Source organism: Sus scrofa, chromosome 3 (genome assembly GCF_000003025.6).
Source record: "Sus scrofa isolate TJ Tabasco breed Duroc chromosome 3, Sscrofa11.1, whole genome shotgun sequence".
Lineage (NCBI taxonomy): Eukaryota > Metazoa > Chordata > Mammalia > Artiodactyla > Suidae > Sus > Sus scrofa.
In genome coordinates this window covers 122,515,635-122,531,509 of record NC_010445.4, presented here as the reverse complement: position 1 = coordinate 122,531,509, position 15,875 = coordinate 122,515,635, and the positions used below count along the sequence as shown (strand labels likewise).

Here is a 15,875-nt window from a genome sequence, read left to right as displayed (position 1 = left end):
GGGCCTTGGCTTAGCATCGTAATGATATCCACACAATTCAGAAATGGCTCTGGAGAATTCTGATGCTAGGAAACCACTAACAAGTCATAGATATAACTGACACTATGAGCAATAATAATGATATATACCTGACCGTGTCAGTCATAGAAGCCTTATAGACTTTTATGCCAAAAAAGATCCTCAAACAGTTTATAAGCTAGGCAGAGAAATGAAAAGCAAACAGAATAAACTGTAGGAGCTTAAGAGTGGCAAATAAAACCTTCTATCAGGTAAATGAAACAAGCTGATATATCATTAAGTGGAGTTTAGAGACTTGTCTGTGGCTAGGTCAGGAAACCAGCCTTGCTGGCCATGTTCCAGGAGTCAATACAATTTGCACTGAGCCGTAGCAGTTTTCTGAATAGAAAGCCACCCAAAACATTTCTTGATAGCTTTGTCTCTACACGATGGCTCAGGAGAGTTGAGGGGTTGCAGATGGGTAGATTAATTATATGATGTTTGCAAACAACATGAAAAGTCCCAGGCAGCATGGCGTCAGGTGTGGAAAGACCTGAGCAACGGGCCTGGAAGAATAAACCCGTAAATGTTCTACCTCAAGACCCAGCCAAGGGCAAACATCTTACTTTGTCAGGTCTGTGTTTTGAATAGGATGTTGTCAGATGCCCACCATGGCTCGTCCATTTAGCAGTTCAGCAAGCATCTGTGAGCACAGTCATGCACATGGAAGCACTTTTTAAACTGAAAAGTTCAAGAGAGGTTGTTGTCATTAATTAGCACACTTTAAGATCATAGATATAAATGAGTTTGTTTTTTAATTTTTTAAAAGTATTTCTTTGTCTACTTTTATTAGAGTTGATTTACAGCATTGTGTCAGTTTCTGCTGTATGGTATAGTGACCCAGTCATTCATATATATATACATTTTTTTCTTATACTATCTTCTATCATGTTCTACCCCAAGAGATTGGATAGATATAGTTCCCTGTGCTGTACAGTAGGACCTCATTGCTTATCCATTCTAAATGTAATAGTTTGCATCTACCAAACCCAAACTACCCATTCATCCCATAATTGAATTTTAAAAATAAGTAAAAGATGATGGCCCCTCTCTATCTTCTGAGAGTTTTGTTTTGCTATTGTAAGGAAAGGGCCACGTTTCCACCTTTTCAGTTTACACATTTTTCTTAAATGTGCCTGCACAGATTTTTAAAACAGAGAGAGGGCATTTCCTATTTGATTGCTTACTGTGTTCCTGGCATTGTTACTTTCTTTTCTAATCATCATGACAGCCGTGCAGAGGCCCAGAAAAAGATAAAAACATGTCTGTGATCAACCAAGTGAGCGGGGATTCAAACCAAAGATTTCTCACTCCACCTCGTTCATCGCCAGACCTCAAGGACAGGTGCTTTGATGGATCACCTACTGGGCACCAGATACTGCTGTGTGATTTACATGGAGTGTCTCAATTATTGGCTTTATTTTACAATTGAGGAAATGGGAAATCAGAGAGGTTAAGCAGCTTGCCTTATGTAACTGCTTATAAATAGCAAAGCCGGAAGCCACATCTACATGAATCTGGTTCCAAACCCTTTGATCTGCCTACCAAACCATGCCTCCCTTCCTGTTGAGATAGGGATCCAGATTAATGATGGCATTTGTTGCTATAGGGCACGTTGACCAGGTATTTATTTTGTCCTTTCAATATTTGAAGTAGCTATATTAATTTTGCATTTTAACAGGACAGGAATAGGATTTGTTGCAAAGGACTAAAGTTTCACTATGGGAAGACCCATGTGTAAATTACTAATAATGACTTGAACTAAAAGCCCATAGAAAAGCACAAAATGTATTCATATAACTTGTATATGGTAGCATCTGAAAATCCTTTCTCACTCAAGTCACTATCCTGAGACTTTTCTCATCCTTGCACAGCGGAGGCTACAGGCACAGAGTGTTGTCTTGGTGACTTACAGCCCAGGACTCTAGACCCTCTGTGGTTTCTTCACCAATTGCACTAGGTGTGTCCTCTTTTTCCTCTTTGAGAGCTTAAACTAATGAATAAAGTACTAAGGGCTTTGCTCCTAAACTGTCTTGTATAATTCATCTCTATGGTTTGTCCTTCCAACAGCCCTCTCCATCGATTTTTTTCCCAAAACTTTAATTAAATATCACTCCTGAGATGAGCCATATTGGAACATGAGGCAAAGGAAAAACATACACTCTGGCATATGTGTTTTTAAGTAAGTCATGCCTTGGAGGGATTGCAGGTTCCGTTCCAAATCAATCGAATGTTGCAATAAAGCTAGTCACACACATTTTGGGGTTTTCCAATGCATAGAAAAGTTATCTTACACTATATTATAGTCTAGTAAGTGTGCAAAAGCATTACATCTAAAATACGCACATACCTTATTGCTGAAAAATGCTAACCATCAGCTGAACCTTCAGTGAGTTGTAGTGGTCACATCAAAGATCACTGGTCATAAAACAACAACAGATATAACGACAACGAAAAAGTGTGAAGAAAAATCAAGAATTACCAAGATGTGGCACAGAGTCACCAAGTGAGCCGGTGCTGTTGGGGAAATGGCACTGATGCTTAACACCGGGCTGCCATAAACCTTCCACTGGCGAAAAATACAGTATCCGCCAAGTGCAGTAAAGCAAAGTGCAATAAAATGACTTATGTCTGGTGCTTTTAATGGCTGATTTTTTCCCCTGAACATTTGAAAAAAAAAATTGAAAAATTGGAAAGCAGGTAGCTTAAGACTCACATTGGTTTCAGTTTAAATATTGTATTTATATTCAAGCAGATTTATTGTTTTACTTCATCTTAAGTTATTTTAAAAGTGTGTAAGATCATCCCTTGTTCCAAAGAAAATGATCAGGCCTAGCAATTCTTTCCACTGAAAACAACAGAAGCAGATAAAGAGATTTCGAAAATATTATTCATGAGTTCACTCCTATTAGAGCCAAGCGTATCTATTTTATCATTTTGCCCAGGCTTCACTATAGCTCACAAGTCACGGGTTGAGCAGATGGATGCATAGATTCTTATGTTTCCCTTCTTTGTTACACAAAAGATATCAGACTAAAGACATGTTTTACACTTTGCTTTTTTCATCCTGGAAATTACTCATGTCAGTTCATAAAAGGTTCAAAGATGCTGAGGAGCGTGACCTCTGAAAGGTCAGGCAGAGGGCAGAATGCCCAAGAGAGCAATTATGCCACATCAGAGGTGTGTTTGTGAGAATGTCATGAAAGCATTCTACGAGACCCAAGGCCAGCATCTGGGCACCTGCTACAGGAGGGCACTGATGCCAAAATGAACCACTTTCCATTTCCCTTTCTTCAGAAAAGTATTCCTCATCACTTCCATTTGGTTCTAACAAATCCTCTAACTACAAAGTATGCTTCACCTTATAACAGGGAGTAGGGGATGGAGGGATTTCTGAGAACCGGTACTCTTGAACCAGCCTTTGCCTTCATGTCCTTACAGCCAGTGGAAGGAGATAGGAAATGAAATAAATAAGCAAATGAAAAAGAACAAAATAATGCCATTTGCAGCAACAACATGGATGGAACTAGAGATTCTCATACTGAGTGAAGTAAGTCAGAAAGAGAAAGACAAATACCATATGATATCACTTATATCTGGAATCTAATATATGACACAAATGAATCTTTCCACTGAAAAGAAAATCATGGACCTGGAGAAAAGACTTGTGGTTGCCAAGGGGGAGAAGAGGGGGTGGGGTGGATTGGGAGCTTGGGGTTAATAGATGCAGACTATTGCCTTTGAAATGGAATAGGAATGAGATCCTGCTGTGTAGCACTGGAAACTATGTCTAGTCACTTACAATGGTACATGATAGTGTGAGGAAAAAATGTGTACATGTATGTATAACTGGGTCACCATGCTGTATAGTAAAAAATTGACACAATACTGTAAAACAGCTATAATGGAAAAAATAAAAATCATTATACAAATTAAAAGAAAAATGACAAAAAAATAAGCAAATGATCTAGCACATTAAATTCTGTTACTGCTGATTCCCAAACCTGATGACAAATTCCTATTCAAGTACCTGCCTCTTTCTGCCTCTTCACTGAGGCCATTCCCCTGCAATTAGAATGATGCTCAGCCCTTGTGCAGGGTTATCCACAAGTGCTAGAGATTGAACAGGATGAGACTCTGGAAAATATATCAGCTTCCCCATCTCTCAGTTGGATAATTCTGAGATATATTCTAAATGGTAATTCCGGAAGTCTCTAGCAGGACTGAGCCACTATTAACTACAGATCTAAATGCAACCATCATTGACTTTACCCCTACTCTCTCTTGCTTTCTTTACTATCTCACTTCTTTTACTTAAAGTATAGTTGATTTACAATGCCGTGCCAATTTCTGCTGTACAGAAAAGTGACCCAGTCATACACATATATATACAAATACATATATATGTGTTCTTTTTTTCATATTATCCTCCATCACACTCTCTCACTTCTAAGTGCTCCAGAATTTTGATTGCATAATGAGACAAACTAAAGTCCCTCCTTATGCATCTACTTCAGAGGGCCACACTTGATATGTCCCATCCTCCTCATCTAATCACTTCAGATTCCTCTCCTTATCAGCTAGCTCGTCTGGGTGGTTTAATAGGTGAGATGACTCAATCCCATATCCTTGAGTACCTGACCTCTGGGTCACCATGCCTTTCTCAGCCACCATGTGGCTTCTCAGGCTGTGTTCTTATCCATTTTCTACCAAAACAGTGGGGAAAAAGAAACAAGAGAGAAATTGAAGAGAAAGATAAAAATACCTGAGAAATAAATAATAAATTACAAGGTTTAATAAGCATAGGTTTGCTGAACATACAACAAGAGACACTGGAAAAAGTAATATAAACAACCAAAAGAACAAAGACAAAATGAAGAAGACTAAAAAGTTACTAGAGGAAAGAAATTTCAAAGATCATCAAAGATGATCCAGCATATGTATAATGTAGTTTCTAAAGAAAAAAAAAAAACAATAGAATAGCATGTTTTACATTATAATCCAAGAAAATTTCCAAAATGAAACAAGACCCAAATATTCATATTGAAAAGACCCACAATGGGTATCTTCTCTGGTCTTGGTGGATTCTCTCTGAGAACTTCAATATTCCTGAAGCAATACATCTTCAGAAAACACCAAAATTGGGCACTGTGTCCCCACTTCAAAGCAATGGCTGTTATGGCCAGTGGACAGCTCAAAGATGTCAGTCCATCTGACTACAAAGGAAAATATATTGCATTCTTCTTTTATACTCTTGGCTTCTCCTTTGGGTGCTCCGTGAAGATCAGCGCTTTTCGTGATAGGACAGAAAAATTTAAGAAACTCAACTGCCAAGTGATTGGTGCTTCTGTGGATTCTCACTTCCTGGCATAGATCAATACACGCAAGAACAAGGAGGACAGGACCCGTGAAGACCCCCTGGGTCTCAGACCCCAAACACACCACTGCTCAGGACTACTAGGTATTAAAGGTTGATGAAGGCCTTTCACTCAGGGGACATTTAATTATTGATGATAAAGATGCCCTTTGAAAGATCATCATAAATGACCTCCTTGTTGGCCACTCTGTGAAGAAGACACTGAGAGTCAGACCTTCCAGTTTATTGACAAATACTGAGAAGTGTGTCTAGCTGGCTTGATATCATCTGTCCAGAAGAGCAAAGAATATTTCTCTAAGCAGAAGTGAGTGCTGGGCCATTTTAGGGCCAGGCTATAGAGGGCAGCCATGAGAAAAATACCTCTTCTGAACCATCATGCTTAAAACACAAGACCGTACACTCAGCCAAAATGTGGTAATGGGACAGGACAAGGCCTTTCCTGCAGGATCTGGGAGGCCAGGCATTTCTGCCTCTGGAGGGAAAGGCCTGAGCAGTATTATGGGGGAGGCCTACTGATATGTATTGAGGTAAGGTATCACTTTAGATTTTTTGTGGTTTCTATTAAACTTGAACTAACAAAATAAAATAAAATGTAAACAAAGAGACCCACAATGTATCTAGGAAAATTTACCCTGATTGTTCAACTTCCAAGGTATAGCCCAGAAAAACTACTGGACTTCAAAGCCAAAACAAAACAAACAAACAAACAACAACAGATTTTTCTGGGCCTCCAGGGCAACAGAAAAAAAAAAAAAAGCTATTTACAAAGAAAAAAAAAATCAGATTGGCATCAGACATCTCAACAGAAGCAGAGAAAGAAAACTCATGGTGAAAAAAATGTAAGACTCAAGGAAGAAAAAGTGTGAACTAAGGGCTCTATGACCAGGGCAGATATCCTTCAAGAATAAAGTCTAAAGCAGAATGATTAAATACTTAAAACTCAGGGAATCCTACACTTATGAATCTTTTCCAAGGAAACTAACAGACTGAATTTGGCCGACTAGAGCCTGTGGACCAATCCAGCCTGCCACCTGTTTTTGTTTTATTTACTCATTTCCATGTTATTTATGTTTATGTTTGCACTGCAGTGGCAGAGTTGAGCAGTTTCACCAGAGACTGCATGGTCCATAAAAGATTTACTAGCAGGTCTTTTAACAGAGAAAGTTTGCCAATTCCAGTACCACAGAATGGGCTTTAACCAGATATGAGATAACTTGGGAACCTACCAAAATGTCTGGTGATGAATGTAGATTACATACAACTGCAAGTCTTTAGAAGAACAAAGATGAGAACACAGCAGACGAAGAATGGGTAAATTCTACCTGTTCTGATATGGTAACTTGGGAGGAGAAGAAAGAGGAAGAGAGACTGTCATCATCCTAGCATTTCCCCAAGGCCCTGTTCTCCTAGCCCCACACTCAGCTGACCGCAGGGCTCTCCTAAGTGTACATTCACTGTAGCAGTTGTGATTAATGAAAATACGGGCTCTGGTCACAAGTCCAAAGTTAACATTCTTATCTCCTGAATTAATCCTATTGGTCAGAAGAGCAGAACTGCACTTGCGCTCCAAGGCACCAGGTTTCGCTTTGCCCTTCTAGACTAAAAGCATGACCGAACCGCTTCCTGGAACCATCTCCCCAGACACACACCCTGATCCTCACTCTCACAGTTTCACCCTCATAATGAGACGGCATGGAAAGATGAATCCGGGGAAAAGACAGAATCTTCCCCCAAAGCAGAGAGAAAACGCACCTAAGCTATCCACGCCTCCTTTGCCAGGGTTCCATACTTACCTTTCAAAACAGGGGTTTTTAGAAAAGTCCATGCTGCCAGCCACACGGGAAGATGGAGAGAGTGAAGTAATCCTCAGAGAAATGACCAAGGGAACAAAATAATCCCAAATGGGTTCTTCCTCAGAAGAGAAAACTTTAATCACTCTTCCCACCAAATTATTCAGCATCTGGAATTTCCCCTTCTACCGTCTGTGGGTTCTTGTAGCTGTACCAAGAATTAAATTAACACAAGACAGATTAACAAGAGAAAAAGAAACAAATTTTAATTCATGTGCATGGGAGTCTCACAGAAATAGGATCTGAGACGTGGCCAAAGCAGGCAGCTTTTATACTTTTTAAACAAAGGAACAACAAATTTGTGAGGAATTGACAGGACAGAGAGATTTAGGCTTGGGTGCTCAATTAGTGAAGAATCTAGACAGAGTGTGGGCTTGGGGAAGTCAATTGAAGAAGTAACAAGACTTGTTCATATAGGCTTCTCAGCCCCAATTCCTGGAGATAAGAGTGTCCTTCTAGCTTCAGCTTCAGAGGGCCCCTTGCACGGGAGATAATTACTTCCTGTCTTCTGGGAGTCAGAAAGGACAGTCAGTGTCTCTCTTGTGTTGGCCATTTCTTAAGTAACTTTGTGTATTTATTTGCCTTTTAGGGCTGTACCCTGGCATATGGAAGTTCCCAGGCTAAGGGTCGAATTGCAGCTGCAGCTGCCAGCCTAGACTATAACCACAGTAACACCCTATCGAACCTTGTCTGTGACCTACACCACAGCTCATGGCAACACCAGATCCTTAACCCACTGAGCAAGCCAGAGATCGAATCTGTGTTCTTATAGATGCTAGTTGGGTTTGTTACAGTGAGCCACAGTGGGAACTCCTCTTAAGTTTAATTCAAAGTACTCGATATGCCATGAGGCACATTTTGAGGTGGACGACCCTGGGTCCCCACAGCCTGAATACAAATTCCTAAGGACTGCTTTTTTTCTTTTTCTTTTTTTCCTTCCTGGCCACCCCACAGTATATGGAGTTCCCAGGCCAGGGATCAGATCCAAGCCATAGTTGCAACCTACTCCACAGCTGTGACCTATGCCACAGCTGCTGCATCACCAGATTCTTTAACCCACTGTTCAGGGCCAGGACCAAACCTAAGTCCTGGTGCTCCAGAGACAATGTGGTTCCAATTGTGCCACAGAGGAGCTCCCCTAAGGACTACATTTTGCTTTAATTTCCCCTCAGAAGGTTATGGGAGAGAGCAATGCCTTTCCCAGAGAAAGAATAAGCCATTAACGAACGACATGCTTATAATAGAAGTTTGATCAAGTTTTGTTAATCATAGTGTTAAAAATGCAGCAATATACTCTGTCCAAGAGCCATATCAGTGTCATCTGTTTTCCTTCAGCTGCCCATCCGCACTTTCATTATTTTATCATTCACATGAACTACACTGTATCTCCTGGTGATTATACTCGCCTACATAAAATCTAAAATTAGATTCCACAAAGGGAGAAAGGAAGCATAAGCACAGCAGTGACGATGTATACAACAGTAAAATGTGTGTGAAATATGTCCACTTAAGCATTTGCTTAATTTCACATTTACATATTAAAGATTCTACTGAAAGACATGGTAATTTTTGTGCTTAGTCCAGATAAAGAAATGAAAAGAAGCTGCAAGGTGCACATACATCTCTTCTTGATAAGCATTTTCTTACCTTTGCAAAGTGCCAATATTTTCTCCAGAAAGCATCTTTGTTAAATTTATAACTAATACTGCAAAAGTAAAGTGATATTAAATATGTGCATCACAAAGATAGCATTAGTGTTGCAGTTTATATTTTGTTCCCTTAATCTGAAAAATATATACCGAATGATTAGGAGTGTTTTATGTTTGCAATTTCTCTTGCCTCCTTTTAACATGGAAGATAGACAAGAAAATTTATCAACATAGATGGTTAAGTCAAAGTTTCTTTGTACCTGATAATGAAACAGGCTAATCATACAGAAGCTTCAGAAGTGATTCCTGACATATAGGCAATGTCCAAGGGCAGAATGTTGGGGCAAAATGTCACTAAGATTCAGAGCCAAGAAACAAGAATTCCTACACCAGCTCCATCACTATAGACAACGTAGCTGTTGATGAATAGGACACCCTCTCAGGAGGTCCCTGCCCTCCCCAAAAAAGCTAGAGATTAGAACCTGAAGGAATCTAAATGCAACATGAGAGTGGAACATCAGATGTCCACCCAGAGGTAGATGGGAGGACACTTGCCAGCAGAGAACGCCAATGCCCTCAGGGCCCAGAATGTGCAAACCTGCCTTGCCCTGCCAGGCAGTGTCCCCATAATTGCAGGCTTCACTCAAAGATGAATCAAAGTACCAATTTTTTTTTTTTTTTGTCTTTTTAGGGCTGCACCCATGGCATATGGAGGTTCCAGGTTAGGGGTTAATCGGAGCTGTTGCTACCATCCTACTCCACAGCCACAGCAACACCAGATCCGAGCCACATCTGCGACCTACACCACAGCTCACCACAATGCCAGATCCCCAACCCACTGAGCGAGGCCAGGGATCGGAACCCGCAACCTCATGGTTCCTAGTTGGATTAGTTTCTGCTGTGCCATGACAGGAACTCCCAAGTACCAACTTTTATAAAGAATTAGGCTTGGAGTTCCCGTCGTGGCGCAGTGGTTAACGAATCTGATTAGGAACCATGAGGCTGCGGGTTCGATCCCTGCCCTTGCTCAGTGGGTCAACGATCTGGTGTTACCGTGAGCTGTGGTGTAGGTTGCAGACGTGGCTCGGATCCTGCGTTGCTGTGGCTCTGGCATAGGCTGGCGGCTACAGCTCCGATTCGACCCCTAGCCTGGGAACCTCCATATGCTGCGGGAGCGGCCCAAGAAATGGCAAAAAAAAAAAAAAAAAAAAAAAAAAAAAAAAGAATCAGGCTTGTGTTCAAACTTCAACACAGAGCTGTGTTACAAACAGAATGAGAACATGAAGAGCCCTAAAGGGACTCTGGGAACTACTCCCTCATCCTAAACCTAACTCATAGCAGCACCAACATCTGACCATGAGGTTGTAACAATGCAGCAGATGTCAAGAGAATTGGAGAGGCTCAGTCTGCAGTAAAAAGAAGAGTTGCTCCTGTGTAAACAAACTTTCACAGGCACACTCACTAGAAAACAAGTCCCAGCATCTGACCACATTGGAACTGTGGTCACTCACCCCAGGAACAGTGAGGGACAGATAGAATGACAGACAGGGGAAAGCACAGAAACTCTTTTCTGTGTCAATGTTTATCTTAAAAATATGCATAGAGTTGTGTGATATGACATCATTTTGTATTTATATAAAGAAAAATTGATTGCACACCTATTGTGTGCATGCCCTGGTTTAGCATTAAGGACACTGCAGTGAGCAAGACAGCCCAGAGCTCTTCCTCAGGAACTTACACTCCAGGGGAGAATGCATACAATATAAAAATAAATGAAACTGTAAATACTAACAAGTGCTGTGAAGGAAATAAAGAGGGTGTCTGAATGGTGAAAGAATGCAGCCATGTAGAAATAATAGTAAAGATAGTTCCAGACAGATGGGACAGTACAAAGGCCCTGAGGCGAGAGGAAGTAAAAAGTCCTTGGTGGATGGTGAATATGAAAAGGAGGGAGAGAGAGGACATAAAATCAGAGAGAAGCTGGGTCTGAGTTATATAGGGCCCTAAAGGCCATGTCTTGAATCTGGAATACTTTTAAAGAGGAAAAGTATGCAATACGCTTTATAACTGAAAATTGTATTCTTACTGTTATGTGGAGAATGGAACTGGGGTGTAACAGCCTGGAAGCTCAGGAAAAAAAAAAAAAAACACAGCTATTTAGGCTATGGATGTCTTGGACTAAAACGTTGGTAGTAAAGATGGAAAGACAGGGAAGTATTCAATATACATTTTTAAAAATAGAATGAAAAGAAACTTGAAGTCATCCCACAAAGATCAGGAACAAGGCAATGAGTGATCTCTCTCACCACTCTTTTTCAGTAATCTACTGGAAGGACTAACTAATACAATAAGATAAGAGGAAATGAAGTTTTATGGATTGGGAAGAAAGAAATTCAGCTGGCTTTGTTCACAGATGACATGATCGTCTATGTAGAAAATCTGAATGATTTAGCCAAAAAAAAAACCTTCCTGGAACCAATAAGTGATTATATAAAAGTTGCAGGACACAAGGTTAATATACAAAAATCAATCATTTTTCTATTTACACCAATGAACAAGTGGAATTTGAAATTTAAATACCACTTGCACTAGCTCAGAAGAAAATGAGATAATTTTGTATAAATCTAACAAAGTATGTACAAGATTTATATGAGGAAAACTACAAAACTCTAATGAACAAAATCAAAGAGGAACTAAAGAAGTAAAGAGATATTCCATGTTCATGGATAAGAAGACTCAATAGTGCCAAGATGTCAGTTCTTCCCAACTTGATTTATAGATTCAAAGCAATCCTAATCAAAATCCCAGCAAGTATTTTTGAGGATATCAACAAGCTAATTCTAATTTTTTTATATGGGAGATATGAAATACCCAAAATAGCCAACAAAAATATTGGAGAAGAAAAAAATGGGAGGACTGACACTACCCAAATTCAAGACTTACTATAAAGATACAGTAATGAAGACAATGTGAGATTGGCAAAGGAATAGACAAATAGATCATTGGGATGCATAGGAGATCACTGAAATCTTTGACAAAGGAGCAAAGGCAGTACAATGTAGCAAAGGTATAGTTTTTCCAACATATTATGAAGGAATAACTGACATCAGTGTGCAAAAGAATGAATCTAGACATAGACCTTACACACAAAAAAAAAACAACTAAAACTAGATCACAGACCTAAGTGTAAAAAAAAAATTATAAACTCCTATAAGATAGAATAGGAGAAAACTGAGGTAATCTTGGGTATAGCAATGACTTTTTAGATACAACACCAAAGTCGCAATCTATGAAAGAAATCATTGATAAACTAGACTTCATTAAAATTAAAAACTTCTCTGTGAAAGACAATGTCAATGTCAAGAGAAGAAGGCAAACCACAGGCTGGGGGAAAACAATGACAAAAGGCACAGTTGACAAAGGATTGTTATCTAAAATATAAAGAGAATTCTTAATAGTCAACAATAAGAAAACAAACAACCTGATTTAAAAAATGGCCCAACCTTAACAAATACCTCATTGAAGACTATACAGTATGATAAAGAAGACTATGAAATGGCAATTTATATCATATGTCATCAGGACAGTGAAAATCAAAACAAAAATGAAATATCATTACATACCTAATAGAATAGCCAAAATCCAGAACACCAAGAAAACCAAATGCTAATCAGTATATGGAACCAGAGAAATTCTCGTTTATTGCTGATGGGGATGCAGAATGGTATAGCTACTTTGGAGGACAGAAGTTTTTCACAAATCTAAATATATTCTTACCATCTGACCCAAAAATCATGTTCCTTGGTATTTTCCCAAAGGAGTTGAAAATATGTCCACACAAACATCTCCACAGAGATGTTTACAGTAGCTTTATTCATATTGCCAAAATTTGGAAGCAATTGAAATGACCTTCCGTAGGTGAATGAATTAAAAAACCGTAGTACATACAGACAATGGAACAGTACTCAGCACTAAGAGGAAATGAGCTACCAAGTAATGAAAAGACATGGAGGAAACTTAAATGCATATTGCTAATTTAAGGGAGCCAACCTGAAAAGGCTGTAAGATTCCAATTATATGGCACTCTGAAAAAAGCAAAACTATGGAGACAGTAGAAAGATCAATGGTTGCCAAGGGCTTATGGGGGAGGAGTGTGGCAGGTGGCGTTAAATAGGCAGCAGACAGAGGATCTTTAGGGCATTGGAAATACTCCATATGATACTACAGTGATTGATACGTGTTGGTAGATATTTATCCAAACCCATAGAATGTACAGCACCATGAGGGATTATGATATATCAATGCAGATTCACCAACTATCTCAAATGTACCAGGCTAGGGGAGGATGCAGGTAATAGGAGAGGCTATGCATGGATGGGAGCAGAGTATATAGGAAATCTCTGTATCTGCCTCTTAAGTTCAAAACTGCTCTTTAAAAATTGGGGGATTTTTTAAATGATTTTTATTTTTTCCATCAGATCTGGTTTACAATTTTCTACTGTACAACAAGGTGACCCAGTCACACATACATATATACATTTTTTTTCTCACATTCTCATGCTCCATCATAAGTGACTAGACATAGTTGCAAATGCTACACAGCAGGATCTCATGAATAGATTTCCTAATGCAAAGATATAAAGACTGCTCTGAAAAGAGAACATCAAGGATTATATCAACACTTAGGTCTGGGGATTGAATAATCAGGTGGATAATAATGTCCTTTTCTGAGACACAGAACACTAGAATACTAAAAGTATGAATGAGGAGGAAGCAGAATCAAAAATCCTGTTTTGATGTCCATGAGACATCCACAAAAGCAGTGGGTTTGAGGAGTTTGGAGTTTAACATACAGGTAAGGACTAGAAACATAAATTTGAGATTCGTCATGTAAAAATGGAATTTAAAATCAAGGCTGCAGATGAAATGGCCTAGAGAAAGTTTTTCCATATGAAAGAGAGTGTCCAAGACTGAGCTCTGGAGTGCTCTTACATTCAGAAGTCATGGAGAAAAAAAAAAAAAAACATAGAAAGAAATTGGAGAAGCAAAAGCCTGTGAGATGAGAGGGGAAGAAGAGGGAGTCAGAGTGGCTGAGAAGAATATCAGGAAGGAAATAACAACTACGAGGAATATCACTACAAAACCTAAAAAAAATAAAAACAAAGGAGGGCCTATTAGAGTGGTATGTGATAATCCTAATGAAAAGTTCAACTGAAATGGGAACAGAAACCAGGTTGGAAAGGGGGGGAAATGGAGAGGGCAGTGAAGAAATGAAGAGAACCAGTAACTTCCTTTGAGAAGTTTACTATGTAGAAAAGCAAGAAATGGGGCAGTAGGATGTGGGTGTGAGATCAAGTAATGCAGCCCAGATCAGACTTTCTACAATACAGAGCATGTCAGCGCAGGTTTATCACACTCCATGGCTCTCACCGTCCTCAAGATAAGCTCCAGACTCCATCAGCTTGGTGGTCAGAGACTTGACAGCCGGGCCTTGAAGGATGAACCCACCTCAATTTCTGTCCCTCTCTCCATCCTTCCTCCTGTCTCTGTCTCTCCCAAACATTCTCTTTTAAGTCTTTATGCTGTCATACATGCTGTTACTTCTGCCGGAAGTGTCTTTTCCTAATTCCTCAACAATGAAGGTTCAGTTCAAATGACCTCCTACAGGAAGCCTTCCAGCAAACCTGCAGCTTGACCTCCTCATCTGCCTTGAGCATTATTCCATCAGAGCCTTTACAGTGATCTGCTGGTGTGTCTGTTCATTGACCACGAATTTCCTGAAGACGAGGGCTGTGTCCCTTTTTTCCTTCTCTAAAACTGGTACCTAGCATAGGCCTATAGCCCATAGGTATATGTGGGATGAATAAATGTACCTCCTGATAATATAAAAATAACTCTGGGCAATAGTTCCATGTCACTCCTATCGTACCTTGAGCCAGAATCTGACTGGCTTATCCAAATCCTAACATGATTCCTTTTCCTCCCCACCCTCTTCAAAGGACAGTACCCAAGATGAATAAAATGGGAAAAGTGTGTTCAACAGAGAAGAAAAAAGGGATGAAAACTTAGTAGAATCCCAAAACTGGGTAAATGTGTATTAGCAATTTTTAATTTCGGGAGCCGGAAGGCCATTCTCCTGTTTTAGACCAATTCTGAGCAACAGGAGGTCAATATTTCCTCCCACACTGCTGAGAGTTCTATAAAATATAAAGGAATTGAGGACAGGGTCCTTGTTTTATTTGAAGTGAAACCCAGATAGATAAACATGATCCCAAGGGATACTTAACCTTCTTAAATTGACAGACAGGAAAATAAATTTTTCATAGTCAGACTTGAAAACACCATGAAATTTCATAACCCTTCTGAATATGTCTGGGTTGGCATATTTTTTAAATGACAGATGTTATAGAATGCCCCTGCTCCTGGGAGGCACAGGGCCGGGAGGTTGAGGACCAGTGGCCCACTCGGGAATAGCATCTCTTTTGCTCATTCAAGACAGCAACGCTGCCCACTGGGAGAGTGAGAACCTCAGCTGCCTTCCCTTTGCCTCATTCCAAACATCTAACTGATCACCAAATCTTTTATTTTAATTTTTATTATAGTTGATATACAATGTACTGTCAATTTCTACAAAGTGGTCACCAAATCTTATCTGATGTATTTTTTTGTAATCCGCCAGATTTTACTAATTGCACAAAACAACATTGTAAGAATTCAGGGACTTCCCATTGTGGTGCAGTGGAAACAAATCCAACTGGGAACCATTAGGTTGTGGGTTCAATCCCTGGCCTTACTCAGCAGGTTAAGGACCCGGCATTGCTGTGAGCTGTGGTGTAGGTTGCAGACATGGCTCAGATCCCACATTGCTATGGCTCTGGTGTAGGCTGGCAGCTGATTTGACCCCTAGCCTAGCCACCTCCATATGCTGGGGGTGCAGCCCTA

At 39.8% G+C, this 15,875-nt stretch overlaps 1 long non-coding RNA gene and 1 pseudogene across 1 annotated transcript in view; one reads left to right on the top strand and one right to left on the bottom strand.

Annotated features, from left to right (window-relative positions):
• On the top strand, positions 1,319 to 5,742 carry LOC100524491 (annotated as a pseudogene).
• Positions 7,234 to 15,875, bottom strand: part of LOC110260053 — a 35,287-nt gene continuing 26,645 nt past the window's right edge. Inside the window, exon 3 of the long non-coding RNA XR_002342839.1 lies at positions 7,234 to 7,432. This is a non-coding gene — a long non-coding RNA (uncharacterized LOC110260053). The remainder of the gene's footprint in view (positions 7,433 to 15,875) is intronic.